Genomic DNA, 20,061 nt, shown 5'->3' with positions numbered 1-20,061 from the left:
GATTGGTAGGACTCAACTCTAAAGATGAGTTTTGAACAAATACAAAGAGAATGCTTGAAAACTTTGCAATTAGATGTTCAGTGTTGATACTAGAAAATGGCTAACCACCACAGATTGGCGTGGTTCAAATGAAGAGAACAGGGCAGGTGCCCACTGGGCACAAAGGGAAAGGGAAGCCAAAAGCAGGACCAAAGAAGAGATCTCATTCTTCCGGAGGAAGTGCCTTCACAGAGATGCTAAATGCTCTGCCCAGGGCCACATCCTAGTGAGAAGGGGCTATTATGTGATACAAATTATAGTTATGCCTACAATTGTGTGCTACTTAGTTTTGAATATTTTATAGCTGTAATACATGATAAATGGTCCAGTTCCCATTACAGTACAGATTTGAGTCTAACTTTATTTATTTTTTTATGTTAAGAAGACTTCTTAAGATGAATCACCACTACCTGGAACTTTGCCTGGCACATGCAGTAGGAGCTCACTAAATATTCTATAAACAGAACTTAGTTATTATAAAGTGAGGAATCTTCAAAAATAACCAATCAGAGCAAATTCATCTGTAGTTGTGTGTGCATTTGTAAAGCATAAGGTTGGCACCTTATAAATATAAAACAAATGTCACCCTTTTATGTGGGTTTATATGTAGGTATGAATACATGTTAGCTGAGCAGAAATAACTGTAAATAAAAAGTATCTACAGTAGATACAATACCATGGGTTGAAAATTGTTTTGATCTGAGGCTGTATTAATATGTTCACTGTCATTTGTCTTCAGATTTGGTCTAATACTGACTTCTGGATTTTTTTATTCAGAAGATGAATATCTACTCAGTTATGATGAAAAAGTCTGATGCAGTAAAATACAAAGAAACCTAGAAATCAAAAGACTCAGGGTCTGATACAAATGCACCTAACAGCCTAGGCATCCATGAGCGGCTACCCCGTATTTCGGGAGCTGCATTTCTGTATCTCTGAGAAAGAGAGCTGAGGCAGATGACTTTAAGTGTCATATCCATGTGCCCAGATTATCTAAAAGACGTTGCATTTTCCAACTTTCTCTCTTCTCCCATGCAAACCACTAGAATATCTTAGAAATTCCAGCACTTTGGTTTTCTAATTACATTACACAGGCTACCTTAAAACTCAAAGAAGCACTGAGATCTTTGATTGATTTTGTTTCCAGAATTCTGGTGAAGAACTCTGATGAGTGTATTCCAGGTACTCCCTTCCTATGATAGTATGCTTCCCAGGTTTATATTTCTGGACACCAGAAGGCCTAGCACCTTTTACATATAAATATAAATATAAATGTCTTTTTTCCAAAGCTTCCAACTCCATTGCTACTGTGGAAACAAAACAAAGCATCATCTGTTACTTCAAAGATCAATTCAAGATTAATTCAGGATCAGGAAGTAAGGGGATTCAGTTCTAGAGACACTGAATTGAGTCAAAATAAAAAGTTTACTGGCCAAAAGGAGTGAAGGACTTCAAGTATCTTTCTATTTGGTACAAAGAAATTTTCCATTGCTGAACATAGCTGGAATTTGCATAGTGACCAGTTTCTTGGAGCACTCTTTCTGGAAATTGTTCATGTCTGGGTAATCTTTAAGGGCTCCACTGCCCACAGAATTAAAGGAACTGATGTTTATTGAGCACCAACGTTATACCAGACACTATTAAATGCATTATGTATGTTGTTTCATTTGGTCATCAGAATTGTTTTAAAATATATTATGAGTATTTTACTCTGATATTCAATGGCTTCTGTATGGTCTCAAGTTAGCTTTTGAGCTTACTTCTCCCCAACATGAAGCATAAGGTTATTTCATACTAACAGAACTATATGGTATTCCCAAAATATTTGATTTGCCCGAACTATAACTTTATCATCCCATATAAGTCAATTGCGTGTGTGTGTGAACAATGCCTACTTTGAGCTCCTTCTCTCCTACAACCTAACCCCTCAATCTAGGTGAAATGCCATCTGCTTAAAAAAAGTCTTTCGTACTCTACTCAACTCAAAATTGGTATATAGTAGTACTCAAAATATATATATATATATACTGAGTTGAATTGAGTTTGCATATTCTGTGTTTAAAATAGAACTTTAAAAGAAATTAACTACAAGAAGTGATGTAAATATGTATACATACAGAATGCCTAGTGAGGCAAGTTATTGCTGAAATGTATTCAGACATATTTAGGGCTCAGATAGAGACAGAGGAAGATAAATTCTGAAAAGGATGCACAAAGAGTGATGAGCTAATAACAGAATTTTCTGGCCTTCCTGATTTTACAACACTGTCATTAGCAGATAAAACTGAGATGAATGCTATTTCATAAAGACTTAGCTAATTTTAGGTTTCAGTGGTGCATTCAAAGAGGATGGCAGAAACACAGAAATGGATTTACCGCTGCCATTCTGCTGCTTCTTGTCCTGCTGCTTTTGGGGATGGTCCTCAAAGACTGTGAGAACACAACACAAACCCACAGGGGACCCTGCCAGAGAGTGTGTGCATGCAGGGTGGTGGTGGCAATACTCCGGCTCTGACACTGCATCTCTTTTGTATGCATAGCTTTGGAAACATTGCAACGCTGCAGACACACACTGATACACTTTAATATAAAACCTCACTTGCTCTCTTTGGGCTTCCGAGGGGAGGCAAATCAGATACATACCTTGCATGTGCATGCCACACTGGAAGTCTGCAGTGACTGGCTTGGAATGGGCCTCAGGTCAATTCATTGCGGGTGTTAGAAATACCAGAAAAGAAAGACGCCGCTAAGCACTTTCAACTAAGTGATTTGTGGAAGACAACTGGGCTGATTGTCTGATCGGGGCAAGAAGTGTGTCTGAATAACAAAATTATGTATTGGTATTATTTAAAATTTTTGTTTGCTTTATTTTAGGGACATGGGTTCTAATTCTACTCCTGCTCGCACTTTTGACATTTAGAGCAAAATCTCTCTGTAACTAGGCAACGTGGTTTTGCTTTGAACAAAAGGACTCCAGCATCACCTTCTGGGGACACAAGCTGGCCATTCTTTTTCTTGGACGCACAAGCATCATTACCTTCAAAGTCCCCATTTTCCCACAGAGCCAGCGCTTCAGTTCCTCTGTTCACTTCCTAGAATGTGCTTTTCATGAATTCTGTTTTTCTCTCTGAGTTTCTCCCTTCAGGAGAGAATGTGAGAAGCCAGCTCTTCATGCAGTTTCCATAGCTTCACCCCTCACCCAGAAAATCTTAAGGATTGTGGATTTAGCAGGGGAGTGCCAAGGTGGCAGAACCAAAATGGATTTCAAAAATCTTAATTCAGCCTCGCAGGCAGAGATTACATCATCGGTATTTTCATCATCATCAAGTTTTATTTCATTTTTGTTAGAGTAGAAATTACAAGATGGATAAGTATATAAGAAAAGAGCATTTAAAACAGGCCATCTCAGAAACAAATAGAGTCAATATTTGTATACATCTCTTATGACACAGTTTCCTGGGGGAAATGCCTTATTAGAAAGTCCATGGGGGACGGGGTGGGAAGGGGGATCAGCAGGTAAATGTTCCCTAGAGAAATGTGCAATGATAAAAGTGGTGCCTAAAGCTGATTAAGAAAGAAAATCTCCTTTTCTTTTACTTGGATTCCTAAGAAAATTAAGTGAATATGAAAAAGAACTGATATCTGTGACTCAGAGTTCAAAATTGACTGGCTCTCTTTTGCTCGAAGAAGACATTTGGCAAATGTGACTGTGTTTCTTTATCCCAAACCTAACTTTATTAACAGATGAAACAGCAGACTATGCTTGCTTTTCAAATTACTTAAATTTGTGTATGAAAACATGGGTTCTCCTGAACTGTCCAAACAACTGTAAAGAAATAGTGAAAAATCAACTCTTCAAGATCTTCAGGAAGTTTGTGAGTCACTCGGAATGCAGAAAAATGTCACTTGTCATATCAAAACTGGTTCTTAAAAAAACTACGTATTTTCATTGAAAAAGCAATACTTGTATATGGCAGAAATTCAAATATTACCAAAAACTGTCCACAAAAAAGTAAGTTTTCTCCATACCCTGGTAACTGGGTTCACTGCCTTAGAGCAACTCCTGTTATGAGTGATTTGTTTATCCATACAAAAATAGGTAAATAGAACTTATGCAAGCATCTGTGTCTCCATGTGTCTGTTATTTATGCCTACATATCAACATACACTTTTCTGTACCTTACTACTCTTATTTTCTAATCTTAGAACATACCAAAATTCTCTCTCTCTACTTATAGATCTAGCCCATTTTAAAAAATACAAATTATTGCATTATGTCAATTTCCATAATTTATTTAATTTGGCCTCCTATTCAGTCACATTTAGATTATTTCCACATTTATCACAACTTTTCATGAAGTATTTTATGCCCTTTATAAGAAACATGACCAGGCAAGTTATTTAATACATGTCTCAGTTTCTTTATTTGTTAATTGGGGGACAACAGTAGTAGTCACCTATGGCAAAAACATTTTTTTTTTAAGATTCATTTATTTATTTTACGGGGGGCAGTGAGTGCAAGTGAGAGAGTGGGGGAGGGAGAGAGTGAAAGAATCTCAAGCAGACTCCCTGCTGAGCGCAAAGCCTCAGGACCTGAGCCCCAAATCAAGAGTCAGACGTTCAACTGACTGAGCCACCCAGGCACCCCTCTGTGGCAAATACTTTTGATTGCCTACCCAGCAACTAACTATTTCCTCCTTTTTTAAGTTTTAGAATCCTGACTTTGTCTTTTTGGCCACACAACATGCTCAGGTAGTCGAGTCCCTCCCCTAGTCCTACAGGATGAAAAAAATAATTTGTTTTAACAAGATTAGCAATTATATTCCCATTTGTTAGGGATTAGTTTAAGCCCAAGCAAAAGATATGGTGATATAATTAATTGTTTAAGAGTGTAACTCTTACTATGTTGAGCTATGTTCCCTCTAAACCTATTAAAACTCTCAGCAAAGTAGGGTTAAGGGAACATAAATCAACATAATAAAGTCTGTATATGAAAAACTCACAGCCAACATCATACTCAGTGGTGAAAAACTGAGAGCTTTTCCTCCAAGTCAGGAATAAGACAAGGATGTCCACATTCACCACTACTATTCAATATAATACTGGAAGTCCTAGCCACAGCAATCAGACAACAAAAAGAAATGAAAGGCATCCAAATCAGTAATGAAGGAGTAAAATTTTCACTATTTGTAGATGGCATGATACTATATATAGAAAACCCTAAAGACTTCTCCAAAAACCCCTAGAATTGATAAATGAATTCAGTAAAGCCACGGTATACAAAATTAATGTACAAAAATCTGTTGCATTTCTTTACATTGATAAAGAAGTAGCAGAAAGAGAAATTAAGAAAACAATAATTTGCATCAAAAATCATAAAATACCTAGGAAAAATTTAACTAAAGAGGTGAAAGACCTGCAGTCTAAAACCTATAAAACATTGACTAAAGAACTGAAGATGACACAAATGGAAACATATTCCATGCTCGTGGATTAGAAGAACCAATATTGTTAAAATGTCCATACTCCCCAAAGCAACCTACAGATTTAATTCAATCTCTATCAAAATACCTGACACATTTTTTCACAGATCTAGAACAGATAATACTAAAATTTGTATGGAAGCACAAAAGAGCACGAACAGCCAAAGCAATCATGAGAAAGATGGAGAAAGCTCAGGGTATCATTATCCCAGATTTCAAGATATACTACAAAGCTGTAGTAATCAAAACAGTATGGTACTGGCACATTTTAGACACAAAACTTAATGGAACAGAATAGAGTCCAGAAATAAACCCATGCATATATGGTCAATTAACCTATGAAAAAGGAGGCAAGAATATACAATGGAAGAAAGACTGTCTCTTCAATAAATGGTGCTGAGAAAACTGGACCACCTTCTTATACCATACAAAAAAATAAACTCAAACTGGATTAAAAACCTAAACATGAGACCTGAAACCATGAATCTCCTAGAAGAAATCGTAGACAGTAATTTCTTTGACATTGGCCATAGAAACATTTTTCTAGATATGTCTCCTCTGGCAAGGGAAACAAAAGCAAAATTAAACTAGTGGACTACACCAAAATAAAAAAGCCTTTGCACAGCAAAGAAAATCATTAACAAAATGACAAAGCAACCTACTGGGTGGGAGAAGATATTTGCAAATGATATAGCCATTAAGGGGTTAATACCCAAAATATATAAAGAATGTATACAACTCAACACCAAAACACCCAAATAATCCAATTAAAAATGGGAAGAGGACCTGAAAAGACATTTTTTTCCAAAGGAGACATATAAATAGCCAACAGACACAGGAAAAGATGTTCAACATCACTAATTATCAGGGAAATGCAAATGAAAACCACAATGAGATATCAGCTTACACCTGTCAGAATGGCTAAAATTAAAAAGACAAGAAGTAACAAGTGTTGACAAGGATATAGAGAAAAAGGAACCCTTGTGCACTGTTGGGAATGCAAATTGGTTCAGCCACTGTGGAAAACAGTAGTTTCCTCAAAAAATTGAAAATAGAATTATATGATCCAATAATTCCACTAATGGGTATTTACCAAAAGAAATAAAAACACTAATTTGGAAAGATATATGCACCCAATGTTTATTGCAGCATTATTTACAATAGCCGAGATATGGAAGCAACCCAAGTGTCCATCAACAGATGAGTGATAAGGAAGATGTGATAAATACACACACACACACACACACACACACACACACTGAAATATTACTCAGCCATAAAAAAGACTGAGATCTTGCCATTTGCAATAACATGGATGGACCTAGAGGGTATAATATTGAGTGAAATAAGTCAGTCAGAGAAAGACAAATACCAAATTGTTCCACTAATGTGTGGAATTTAAGAAACCACCAACCAGCCAAACAAACAAAAAGGGAGACCCTCCCCACCCCTGACTCTTAAATACAGAGTACAAACTGGTGGTTGCCAGAGGGGTAGTGAGTGGGGGATGGGTGAAATAGATAAAGAAGATTAAGAGCACACTTGTCGTCATGAGCCCTGAGTAATGTTTTGAATTGTTGAATCATTATACTGTATACCTGAAACTAATATAACACTATATGTTAATTATGTTTCAATAAGCATTAAACAAAATAAATAAAAATTAAAATCCACATCCACACAAAAAATAAAACAAAACAAAATAAAATAATGAATGCTAGAAGATGATGAATCAAATCTTTGGTGTTGGGGTAAAGACTGCATAACCTGACACCAAAATTGGACAAAGATAGCTTTTTCCAGTGTCATTTATGAATGTCATGGCTAAAATTGAAAATAAATTCTTCAAACTTAAATTCAGGAGTCTTCTATCATTTCTTTAATTCTAAGCTATACATTTTTTATATTTTAATGTCTTTGAAGATAAAAATCACCTTATAATCCATATGTATATTTTACATAGTAATGTTTCTTTTTCCTGTTGAAAATTTCTTTACCATAATAATTGATGACATCTAAGACTTGAGAAAATACTATAATACATTACAGCCATGTATTGGCTCCCACTCCAGGAAAGCAAGAATGGTTTAGTATATTTATTAATATGATTACAGCTGTTCAAAGAAGAAAATGTATGAATTTATTGAGAGATGTTGAAAGATTTAGATAAGATCAACATCTGAATTTTTTAAGTTAGTAACATACTAGATAAAGAATAATACTTCACTACCATCATAAAAATATCTTAAACAAATTACCACCATCATTCTTAAATAAGACACTACATATAAATGTTATATTAAAATCAGGATGAAAAGATGAAGTCCTTCTGTCATTGCATGGAATAAATTTTTCTATTAATTCTAGCTTAAGTCTTGTCAGATTAAAAAAAAGGTATAAATGGGCAAGGGAGGAAAACATGCATTGTTTTCAGATATATTCTTCCTCTTTCTGAATAAAATTTTAAAGTAAATTCAATTAAATTTTTAAAATGCAAAAATCAATGAATTCCTTATACTCTTATAACCAGGTGGTCTGAAAGTGATAAAAATATTGTTCATGACAACAGTAATAATTTTAAAACCCTAGGAAAAAACTCAGAATGAGTAGGAAAAATTGAAGAAAACCAAAAAACTGTTAAAGACATAAAAGCAACTTAAAGACATGAGGAATCATATTACTTCTTTATATGTAGAAATTGCAAGTATGTCACATATATGATTTTAAGGCACTTAGAACCTACAAATATTTAACAGCTTCCCATTCTTGATTCTGATATTAGGGCTTAAAAGCTTACTACTCAGCTGACTCATTATCATTTGTCTGTGCTCGCCCATTTTTGTCTATTAATGTTAGCATTACATTTTTGCTTCTGTCTTTTGCCTTTCACTAGAGGAAGACAAATCAAACTGTACAATTTCCCCAATGCTCTGATCCACTACAGAGATTGAACACATCCTATTCCTCAGAGTAGCACATTTAGGGTAGCTCTAACATTGGATACAATGGGTGACATAGAGAGAATCCTTTGTTGGATGACATGTTTTCAACATGGCAGTCTGACATCGTCTAGGATTATAGGCATTACACAGGGCATTCTTTGTGCCCTAATCATCATAGCTGTTTGGTTTTTTTCCCTTTTGTCACTTGTTATTTTCCACTGTCAGAGTGTCTACTGGTTTCCATGCCTGTTTTTGCTTCTAATTGATGTCACCATGCTGATCACCATCCTTCTCCTCTGCATGTTTTGTAGCTTTTTGCAAAAGGCAGGCTTAGTATTTCATCAAAGGGCTCTTCCCATCCATGTGGCAGCTTTTATCAGCTGCATTTGGTGTTGTGCTGAGTCTTTGTGGCTAAAAAGTTTCAGGTATTTTTCCAGCTATTTATGAGTTTGAAGGCTTTCTGGAAGTCTGGCTATTCTAGAAAGCCGAATTTTGGACAGTAGAAGCTTGCATGGCATTGTCTTTACAGATAAGAAAAAATGCAATTTTTATTACAAATAGAATCAATGTGTTCATTGATATCCGGACTTAATTAAAAATAATTTTAAGATGAAAAATCCAAAGAATGCATAAGAAGGGCATGGAGGCTAACCTCTTCTAGCAAGAATTATCTGCCAGCCTATCATGCTGGATGCTTTGTACAGTCAATTCTCATTATTCAAGGTATTTATGTTCTATAAAGTCACCACAACCACTAAATTAGAGAATATGGAACCATTGCTCCTATGGGAAATACAGGGTTAGGTTCCTGTGAGCCTATGTCACAGCATTTTTGTCAACTAATCAATACATAGCCTTGTTATATGGGTGTTTTTATCTAAAGGCACCTTATTCAATATATACTGTTCATTGTTCATTGATTTATTGACATTGAACTCATGGCCAACAGGACTAAACAGGACTATAACTCAGGCCTGAGTGAAGTTTATCTAACACATGCATTTTCTCCAAAAGGCACATCACAGCCTCCTTGCACTTAGAAACACCAGACCAGCACTTCAGCTCTACACTTGGATACGTGGAAGCCAATTTGTAAAGCAGTGAAGTTACCAACAAAACAACAGCAACAAAAATCCAAAAACATGGCACTGAATAGACCAGGGAAGGATGGTTGTTCACAGAATGAGGGCTGAAACAAGAAGGCAGAACATAGCCGTCTTTGACATCAGCAGGGAATGTGTGTCAGGCAACTCAAATTTTCCACCCCTTCGTGCACGTCCATAAATGACCAGGAAAGTGTCATGAGCATTGATTTTGGAGTTACAAATAAATTTTGGCAAGTAGGCTAATTCACAATTACTGAAACCATGAATAATGAGAATCATTTGTATTTGGATTTTTATTTAATGTTTTAAAAAACTCTCAAAGATAAATCTTGGTATCCCCAACTTACAGATGAGAAAGCTGAGATACAGAGAAGCTTCACAGCACAGAAGTTCCAAGAACATGTTAATAATATGTGGTGCTTTGTTCATTTAATTCTAAGACCCTAATTCTTCCCACAACAGTTTTCCCAAATATGAATAATGACCTTCTAATTCATTTTCTTTGAAGAAACTTGAATATATTTGCAATATTTAAAAGAGGTGCATGTACACCTAAAAACAACAAAAGAGTGATCTATGTCATTTTCTTGGACTTCTTGTAACGTTTGTAAGTGTTTACAGCAATAATATTCCCTCTTAAATTCCTGACTTTCTGTTTGGAAGAGATTAAGAATAAAATTATGGAAAGGCAAGAATTATAACCGTAGTTCTTAACTTGGGCTTCACATCAGAATCACTTGAGAAGTTAAATAAGGAGATATGAATGACCAAATGCCCAATTAATTAGAACCTCTGTGGGTGAGACCTAAGCATCTGTAACATTTAAAAACATGCCCGGTTATTTGAATGTGTGGCCAGGTTGAGATCCATTGAATTGTGGAGGGATGCAGAAACCAGCCAAGCCCCAATATGGGGTCCTAAAAGGTATGGGAAGAAAGGTAAACATCCATCATAGAATTATAAAACTGTCTGAATAGTGGTGTAAATGATGATCTAACACCACTGAGTTAAACAGAAAGAAGAACCTTCTAATTTGGAATTGACAGATTATCATCATCCCTCCTTTTCTCCTCATCTTAGCTTAAGACCTAAGTATGGGTCTTTGGTAGAGGATTTACAATCATATCAACAGGGAAGATAAGATTCCATATTACTGAAAATGCCCTAGGGCAAAATAGGGACTATCCCTATTTTGCTTGCAACTGAATCTCCAGAGCCCAGCATAGTGCCTGGAAAAATATAAGTCTCAATAAATATGTATTGAATATATTAGTAATGCATTGCACTGATCTGAGAATGAGTGAGGCAGGGACCTTTGATCCTTGATTAATTCTCCATTCATTTATTCCTGGAGAGTATCTCCTCCACGTACATGCATGCCTTCTGTGTCTCCGTTTATCGTGCAATACATATACAAAAGAAACCACCAAGAAACTTACACTACTGTTGCATGGACAAGGCATATAAAATATTAGTAATCCATATTAAATAATTATTTTAACAACACCACACTGAATCACAAAGATAATAAGCATTGCTGTTGGGAGTGTTTAGGCAAAGCTTTACAGAGGCACTGGGTCTCCTGGAGAACCTGCAGGCTCTGCATAGAAAAGAGCAAGTCAGTCAAAGGAACATTCAACACATGAAGGAGAGGCTAGTGGCATCAGCTCTATTCTCTACAGGCCTTGCTATGAAGGAATGAGCCTTTTTCTCTGGGTTTGGGAAGAGTGTGTGGGTTCTAGTAGATGAGCACCAGCAGTCAATTTTCTCTGCTTTTTGTGATTTTTATTTTCATCGTATATTTGAAGAGTCTCTATTATTTCCTGCAGAGTCAAGTTTCTCAGATTCCATCGCACATTAAGCATGCTTACATGCGGATAGCTTCGGGTTACAGTTCTATTTGAAGTGTTTCTATGTAAAGAGCGATTCAGCCTTGATTTAAGAAAATTTCTCATTATCTTGCATTTTCCTTGTAAACTGATCTTCCCTCAATTATACCTTGCCAGGTGTATGGGCATGTTTATCTGCTGAGAAGACAGAATTATTTTTACCATCCCCTTTCCTAGCCAAGGAGAACTGGAAGTAGTAAGTATGCTTGAAGAGCAAGTCTCTCAGTGCTCCTGAGTGCTCGGCACCACAAATTCCATGTCCAAGGAGTACTAGGCTCCTCTATGTTTCACTATTTAAATAATTTTGGTTGCTGCCACTGTGTGGTGAATTGGTTTAAAACCATCTTTTCTGTAGTTGGACTGAGGGCCCCTCAAAAATACTTCCACTCACTGATGGGGAAGAGCAGTAGGGGTGTGTATCTAACCCTGAGGCAAAGCAGAGACCAAAATAATCAATCCCTTACATAAATGAGACACCAATGAGCCAACTGTACACCAAGACAGTCCTTGAATCTTTGTTTGGACCTTGTTTTCTCTTGAGATGTGTGGGACACAAGCTCCATGCAAAATCTTTGAAGAGTATTATTATTATTATTATTATTATTATTATTTTAGGTAATAGTAAGTGCCACAGGAGCACGGTCTACACTGGAGGCAGATCCAAGAAGACCCTAGCAAGGACCTCTGTGCATGTATGACTCAAAAGTATTAAGCATTATCTAGCTACGTAATTCCACGGTCGCAATCTCTCGTGTTCCCTGGAGAGTGGAGGGTGGTGGGAGCTTTAGAGAAGAGGAGGTGGGGAGTGTTGGACTGGGGAATTCCAGAGCCGAGCGCGGACTTCAAAGTCCTATTCTTGCTAATCTCATAATGTCCCTGAACTCCTCCACAAACAGCTGCACTTGTTAGTAAAACTCCTCTTAACCCTTAATGTACTATTACCCTGCAAACTCGGAAATCCACACAAAGGCCAGCCAGGTGGCACATTGTGTGAAAACAACGGATTTTTTTTTCTGTTTTTCTTTCTCATCTTTCTCATCATCTCGCATTAACTGAGTGAACTTCCTACATGCAAAGTGCTATTTAAAGAGAGTAGGGAATTCCAAATTTAAGAATTATTTCCTGACTACCAGGAGTTAACAGTTTTCCAGTGAAGATGGATCGGTATATGTGTAGCAAAAATGATTCAGAAAATAAAGTCATGACTATTAGGAGTAGGGTGAGATCACCACCAAGGTGGGAAATTAGGGAAGTGTTCCAATATTTAAGCAGGCCATTCTTGAAGGACACACAGACCTCTCACTGACGAAGGTGTGTTCAGGCAGGAGCGAGATGCAATGGTTGCAAAGTGCAAGGGAGTGACCTGTGCAGCTGGGCTGAAGGAAGGTTAACATGGGGTGGCAGTGATGGATAAAGCTGAGCAGGGACACTGGGGCCTAACCGTGTAGAGTGATGAAGTCTTTCTCAGTAAGAAGCACACAGTAGAGAGGACGCTTTAGGAAAACAGTTGCCTTGTTGGTATGTGGTATTGTTTGGAGACAGGAGAAGATAGGGTATACAGGGCAGTTTTGGGGGTATAAATGATAGTCCTATACATTTGTGTAGAACTTCACCTTTTATGAAGTGCTTCCACATTTAACGCTCTTAGTACAATAAAGAGGGGAAACTGGGGCTCAGGAAATTTCATGGCTTTCTTGGCAAAACCAGAACACAAATACGACTCTGATTCGGGGTTAGATGACAGGGATTTCTTCTGATTTACCACAGTCCCTACTGTTCTATTAGGGTCTCGGATCTGTGAACTGAGGTGGTGGCTGTGGGAAAAGGAAGAAGAGATGGATATAATAGAAGTTGTAAAGAAAGGACCCCCAGGTCTTGGTGACTGATATGCAGGGCATGGCTTGTGGGGCAAGAGTACAATCTAGACTCAACTCCTGACTTTCATTTTTTTATTGAACATTTCATTTTTCTGAATTCCTACAATACATTGTCTAAAGCACATATCATTCAGTTTATTCCTTCCTAATATGTTCTCTAATTGTTTCTGGAATGTTAGTCTTTTATCTCCAAGTCTAAGATTATCCAAACATGAGACATTACTTTGTTTATTTTTGTTGTATTCCCCATATCAATTAGGCCATTACTGGGAAAATACAAATAGATTTATTAAATAATGTTCTATCGTGTGTGAAATGTAACTTCTTTAGGTAATAATTGAGCCAAACATGTACATCATGGAAAGGAAGGAGCATACAGAGTAACAATACTGATTAAGAGGTGGATTGATAAAATGTTGACATATTATGATTTTTCCTGATCTAAAAGAAACTAATGTTTGGACACTACTCATTCATCTGTCACTATTTCAGAGTTTCATTTCCCGGAGGTACGAAGGGTGAGGATTAGCTTTTTCTTGTGGTTATACAAGGCTGTGTTGTAACACAGCTAGGATTATAGTCATTGATTCATTTAGCAAACATTAATGGGTGAAATATGTACTCCTACGAAATACGTACTGTCCCACAGAAGTGAACTAGCACTCTGAAACTCTAGCCCTTCATGGGGGTAGTGGGGTGGGTTTCCTTGGGACTGGATAGCAAGGCAAGGAGTCCTAAACTGAAACAATTGGAGATGCTACTCTCAATAGTATATCAGAAAATGTTTAGGACACAGAGGGGGTAAAAAATTACTGGAGGAACATCAGAAAGTGTGCCAAATCTAGTAAGTAACATGGCTAGAATATCAGAGTAGAATCAGGAGGTCTGACATAGAAGAAGGTTCACCAAAGATAAACTAGGATTGAAGACAAGGGCAGGACATGGAAAGATCCTGAGTAATTGCCTTAACTCTAGAACATTCCTTAGGTGTCAAGATTCATAATGCAAAGGTGGTTTAACTCTGATTTAAAGGCCTCAATCAGATCAGTCATGAGTGGATTAGGAATCAGAACAATATCCACTGGTAGAAGCGCTTTAGGACAGGATCTTTGTTTATTTCATGTTTGTATTCGTGTCCCTGTTACTTGAATCTTATTAATTTTTTGATGGTTCATAGTTTCCAGTAAAGGAAAAGGAAAATGGGCTTTTACTTCCTCATGTTATTGATGTAAAGCTTTGTCTGAAAATTATTAATAAGACCATAAACAAGAGAACAGCACACAATTATAAACACATTTGCTAGCAAGCAGTAAACAAAGAACAGATGCAAACATTACTGTTCCAACGAATCAACAATACAGTAAGATCAGTACTAACTTCCAGATACTTTTAAAGTTCCTTCTTATAACATGTCAGCAAATTTGAATGTCATTTTCATGTTTTCCAGAGGAAAGTATGATCTGAGCAGACTTGAGATGCAGCAGAGTAAGAGAAATATTACCCTGAATTTATGGTTCAGATTGGTGCGGCACTAGCCTTGCAGTTTGATGAATTAATTAATTCCTTTAAGCCTCATTTTCCTAATCTGTACAGTGAAGATAAAAAAAAAGACTTTTACCTATGTTCCAATGTTATTGTCAAGACAAAATGAGTTAATAAATGTGAATTTGGAAATGAAGGCTTCCTGTGGTACAAACCACTATATAAATGCATGGTACCTGAATCAATTGAGAAGGAAATCAGCAATTACTTACTGATTTGGGCATCAGCTATGTGTGTGTGTGTGTGTGTGTGTGTGTGTGTGTGTGTGTGTGTGTGTGTAATAATACATGTGTGCATACAGATATATAATATTAGTATTTATATTGAGCATCTTCTATGTGCTAGGCAGCATATTTTCAAATTTGAAGTCATCAAATACCACTCAGCTGTGAGTTCCCACAGAGCCAGACTCGTTTCTTGGATGAGACGTTGCCACGCTTTTTGCATCACAAGTCCCTCCCCAGGTGATTCTGATCTCTTCATCTATGGATTGATATGTGGACATGTTGGATGAGGTTGCGTAGCACGGCACTCGTGAGCTAGGTCTCTACAGTAAAGGCAAACCTAAAAAATGAAGCCTGAAAAATAAAGACCCTTCAATGAATACAATTCCAATCAGGAAACTGGGGTCTACTCCTGAATCCTGCACTTAACCAGGAATGTCACCTTGCACAAGTCAGTTAACTCAATGCTAGAATTCTCTGTACAGGATTGCTGGTAGGATAAAATATCACCAGGCCTGTAAGTGTTGAGCATGTTACTGACACGTCACAGGTGCTCAATAAATGCTTTCTGTGTTGGTGGTGGTGTTGAGAAAGGACACCAGAGGCCAATAATCTGGTTTCCAACTCTGTTTTATTATCCGGGGATGGTAAACAGCTATGTTTCACAAGAAATACTTTCAGTGCAGCCTATCCTTTTTCATGTTTTTTTTTTTTTTTTTTTTCCCCAGCCAAGACTGAGCTGGTGGGGAAAGAAGTTTTAAGACACACTACTAGCCCTCACTGATTCATTATGGAAACTGCCTACAGGAACTATTTCGTAGCAACATTTTTGAAAAGTTGTAGGCATTTGGCTTCTATGAAAGTGAACTGCCATCTGTTGGTCCTGCAGGCATTTGCACGAGAAAGAGTTGTAGCCCTTTCTTTTGACGACTTGTGGCTGGCGCCCTCTTTTTTTTCTATTTTCGTGAAGGTCTCTGAGGGAAGCCCCTTCCTGTGCAGGCCCCTTTGATTGGTGTTGGATAGTTGTTCTCCTGTCAGCTGATAATGTTCCAATGGCTCGTGCAGTTCAGCTCTGAATGACTCAGTGTCATCTCTGTCAGGCATTTATTTTTAGTACATTTTGCCCCACAGATACATCTCTGAGATGTGTCTCTTCCATCTGTCTATCTGGCTCAATGCTTCTGTTTAAGTGACACATAAAGCTTTGTATCCAATTCTTTATACCTAAGCCTTTCCATAGCCCTTCTCTTCCTTATGCCATTGAGACAGCCGCACAGAGCTACAGGATTGACCATTTATTCACATGCATAAATGGGTTCCTCGTGGCCATGACTTCAATACTATAAATACGTGTTAAATAGAGGCCCATTGAAAGTATACGGACACGCATGCATGTATGCACACGTACACATTTTCCATGCAATAGATACGTATCCATTTATAAATACCCACGTGGATGTATTTTATATAATAGTATCAATATTATATTGTCATGTTAAAACATATATACACATTTATTTATTTATACAGAAATCCATTTTTATATATACATATAAACTGCTGTATGTTTTGTTCATCACATTCTTCTTTTATTGTATGTTCCTAAAATTGTCCAGAATAGGAACATGTAAATGTGCAGAAAGGAATATTTCAGTCAGCATCCCTTTGTCCCTGCTTTGGGATGAAATGTTAAATCTACTTTTGTAGTTATGTTACACTTCAGGGAGTGTTCTGCTGCTTCTCAGCTGTGCTATATAAGAAGCCATGGCCATCTTACAATGTGTAGAATAATTTAGGCTATTTGGATCCCCTGCATAATTTGCCTCATGAAGGCTTTGTCCACAATTGGGCGTGCTCAGTGTGAGTTCTGATCTAGGAAAACTCCATTTAGTAGAACTTTAAAGATTAAAAATGTGTGAATTTAGTTTCATCTGCAATTGACCAGGCTGATTTAAGAATTGATGTGTTTCTATTTTTTCCTCTTTCTTTTTTATCCACGTGCTTTGTCACTAAAACATCAATATGCCTATGTTCATTTGGAAATATTAAATATTTTTGCATGACATTTGCACATGCAAAAAATACTCAATACCTCTTTAAGTGTATCCTCCATAACTTATCAGGCATTTCATCTGTCAGCCTGAAAAATAAAGACCTTCAATGAATACAGTTCCAATCAGGTAATCCTGCTAGTTCAAAGTGAGCTTCGATAGCCCTTGACAGACCTCAGCAGAACAAGCTCACTGCATGAAAACAAACCACATAATTCTGTTTTTATATACACACTGGTATGTGTTGACATACTATTAAATTGTTTTAATAGGACCTACTTAGGAAAGTGTATATCTTGGTAGTTAAAACCTACTACATTGTAAAGTACACTTTATATGCAAAATATTGCTCTCATAGGAAAATTGTAATTACAATGTTTAGACTTTATAGCCAAACTATTCTGCTTTGTCTTGTCTTTGGAAAACCTATACTAAGCTAAAATTGTATCTGTCATTGAATCAGCAGTGACGAGAAAAAAAAAAAAAGATCACCTGGGGATTTAGTAGAATATGGAGGGTGTAGGTTGCTGCACAATTAACCACAGTTCTGCTTGATTATTTTTGGTCACAGAAACAGTGTGGATTAAGCGTAAATGTCAACCTTTTTTAGTCTCTGAAAATCCTGTTCTTCCATGAAATTTGTTTACCACAGTTTTCTCTCAGAGAAGATGGTAGATAGTGATACATTTTTCAGCTAGTGACATATTTTGCCAAAGGGGACACGTTTACCTAGTGAATAAGTAAATCCAGTCATACTCACACAAGCAGTCATTTCCTTTCATTCCTATCCTGAAGTTGAACTCCCTGGTTGCTTTTGTCATCATATCCAAGAAAGTGAATGCATGGTCCTAAGTATGAATATGGATCAGTATATGCTCAGCCCTTTGGGCTGAGAGAAATACTGTGATTCAGAATTATGCTGTCCGTAGAACATTCCCAGTTTAGCTACAGCAATTTGATTTTCTTCTTTCCACTCTAAAAATCTTGAAAATGCCATCTGATTTTTCTCTTTCCCCCAAATGATTCTACCAATGTTCAGGAGCATCTTTTTCTTATTTATAAATGGAGATAGTTCCAAATATGTTCAGCTCCAGTTCTCATGTCTAGGTGGGCATTATAACCTCAAACATCCTTCTTGAGACTTCCTGGCACACATCTCTCACCCACTCTGCCACCACCTGGGAGCCAATCTGCAGGTAAGTTAGTCTATGTAGAGAGAAGATGGGAGAGAAGGCCAGGGAGTGACAAGGCAAGGAGCAACTCTGGAAGATGCCATTGTTTTCTAGATGTGTTGCGAATTACACACAGCAGCATACACTTGCCCTGTGTCTTCAGAGAGGGACAAGGGGTCCCTTAAGTTGGAAATTGTTTTGCAGTGATTACAATAGGAACAACACAATACATGAGAAGAAGAAGAAGATAAAAGGGAGATGCTCATTATCCACAACTTGACTGTTTTCTTAGAGATGTTTCCAATAGGGGGCTAAAGCAGCACATAATTTTCCAAGCTTCCCTTTTCCTTCTTGTTTGGATTATCAAAGCTGCAAGCAATGAACCAGATTTGGAACCCAACCAGGTCTCTGATAGAGTCCCAGCACCCACATGCTTACTTCACTGTGGAGAGGCTGATCTCAACATCTTCACCAGAGTGGATGTTCTTTTGTTGTCTTGGAAACAGATGTGTTTGCCCTTTTAGAGACTCATGGATCGGCATGTTGTGTCCCTGAAAAGTCTCCAATATGCTAATTTTAGTCCCTCTCTTAATGTTAGTAAGCTTCATTTTGTTGTTCAAGACTAACTCAGGCCTCCAAAAGGAAACACCTACAGTTGATGGGAACAGGACAGGTCCCAAGAGCCACTTGAGTTTTTTCCATGACCCACCAGTAGAAACTATTTGATGTGGAAGAGCCCTCCTTACTGTGACTAGAAAGCTAGAATTAATTCCATCAAACTGTATAGTTGACACGATCCACTTTTGTCATAATTAAACACTTTTACTTAAGTGATATGACATTATCTATGACACAATGATTTTTAATGCCGACTGGTACTGTGTATGCACTTAACATCTGTATATCATTTTCACTCATTTATCAACCATGCATTGACTGAGAGGATTCACAATATGCCAGGAACAGATTAATTGTCTAAAAGTTTATGATATTTGCAGGAATAAATACTAAGTAGGAGGACAAATCATGGTACAAATATTTTGATCTTTGAATGTATTCACTACTTCACACAAATAAAACAGAAAGGCTGGAGTGAGACTTGGCGTAGATAATTTTTAAAAGCTGCCCAGGTATACTCAGGGATGAGGGTAGTCTAAACGAGGGAGGATTAATTGACTGCTTTCCAACCTCACTTATGATCAGGGTCACCATCTCCTGGACGTTTGTTCTGAATGCAGACTCCCAGGCCTCATGCTAGAGCAACTGAATTGGAATCCGTATTTTAATAAGGTCCCCAGGTGATTGGCAAATACATAGAAGTTTGAGAAGACCTACTCTGCCACGTCACACACTACAGCCGGATTCCATATCTGAAGCCTATAACGAAGCCCTGACACTTTTCCCCTTCCAACCTGCCTCAGAGGCTTTGCTGGAGGCCGTGAGAAGCTGCATTGTACAGGCAACACACATTTTCCTCCCTTTGTCAGATCTTCCAGACCAGTGGGAATGCAAGCCCTAGACACTTTACGTGGCAGAGAGAGCCAAGTCCGTTCATGGTAACTAGTCCAAACCATGTTTTTCATCAGAAAAGCGGAGGTCACAAGTGCAAAGTAATAGATTTAAGCCTCTGCACTCACTGTGCATGGTGTATTCACCATGTGCTGTCTTCGTGTCAATACAAGTGTGATGACCGTAGAAAAAGACATTGCACATATTTGACTCGGTAGAGACTCACA

The 20,061-nt window shown here is 37.4% G+C and overlaps 1 protein-coding gene and 1 long non-coding RNA gene across 2 annotated transcripts in view; one reads left to right on the top strand and one right to left on the bottom strand.

The window, feature by feature from the left end:
* Positions 1–4,154, top strand: part of LOC113909482 — a 53,924-nt gene extending 49,770 nt beyond the window's left edge. Inside the window, exon 5 of the long non-coding RNA XR_003515750.2 lies at positions 2,914–4,154. This is a non-coding gene — a long non-coding RNA (uncharacterized LOC113909482). The remainder of the gene's footprint in view (positions 1–2,913) is intronic.
* The window catches only part of SEMA6D (semaphorin 6D), a 615,846-nt gene that overhangs the window by 104,595 nt on the left and 491,190 nt on the right, over positions 1–20,061 (bottom strand). The gene's annotated exons all lie outside the window — the stretch shown is intronic.

Source organism: Zalophus californianus, chromosome 6 (assembly GCF_009762305.2).
Source record: "Zalophus californianus isolate mZalCal1 chromosome 6, mZalCal1.pri.v2, whole genome shotgun sequence".
NCBI lineage: Eukaryota > Metazoa > Chordata > Mammalia > Carnivora > Otariidae > Zalophus > Zalophus californianus.
Note: the sequence above shows the minus strand (reverse complement) of the source record. Positions and strands in the feature narration are given on the sequence as shown.